Source organism: Ananas comosus, linkage group 3 (genome assembly GCF_001540865.1).
Source record: "Ananas comosus cultivar F153 linkage group 3, ASM154086v1, whole genome shotgun sequence".
Lineage (NCBI taxonomy): Eukaryota > Viridiplantae > Streptophyta > Magnoliopsida > Poales > Bromeliaceae > Ananas > Ananas comosus.
The window spans coordinates 262,307-263,294 of NC_033623.1; positions in this window are offsets into that span (position 1 = coordinate 262,307).

Sequence of the window (988 nt, forward strand, 5' to 3'; positions counted from 1 at the left end):
TTATGAATGACAATACTTTTCAAGCAGCGGGAATTAAACTTCAAAAAAATTTCATACTGAATAAGTTATTATTGAGGGACTTATTTCGAGATCCAAACAGGCCTAAAAGTACTTTTCCACATTATATTATTATTTATTGACAAAAGTTAGGAGACTTGTAGAAATTTGAGCTGGATGCATGGTTGGTCGAAAGAAATTGATCAGTAACGTTTAAAAATTCAACTTTTAAACTTTTGATAACAATTATAATTAGGGCTAAGTTCTATGAGTTTCCAAGCAGGATAATCTAGTTGAAAAATATTAAGTCTACAACCAAAAAAAAGGTTACAACTCCTTGTCTAAGAGTGTTTAATTAGAATTTACAAACTTTTTTAGTCGTTAGTAAAAAAACAAAAAAAAAGAGAGTAATTAATGGAGAACAATTCATTTGGAGTGAGAGAGTTGTAAGATTCCAACCCATTTTAGGCTGTAAACCTTAGATTGCTTTTGCTTGGTAGTGAGAAAGAAAGAATAATTAACGGAGAAAAATAGGGTCCTTGCTATTTGTCCTTCACCTAATTGTTATATATATATATATATTTCCCACAATAATCAACATTAAAATATCCAATTTTCTTCATTAGCTTACCCTCAAAGCTAATTTCAAGGCAAAAATTCAAATAAAAAGAAATTAGAAGTCGAGGATGTTTCAATAATAAAAAATACTTAAGGGGTCCACTTGGATGAGAGAGAGAGAGAGAGAGAGAGAGAGAGAGATATATATATATATATATATATATAGATTCTTTCACAAAAACCGATTTAATTCGATATATAGTCGATGTTCTACTCAATACTGAAACTCCATTAATCAAAGAACTTGTGACGTGTTTTGGCGTCCATAGTACAAGACCTCCTCATATACATCTCCGATGAGAAGATTCTGTTGATTTAATTTCTTGTATTTTGTTTTCTTTGTAATTTTTATATATCCACTTTTATATACCTC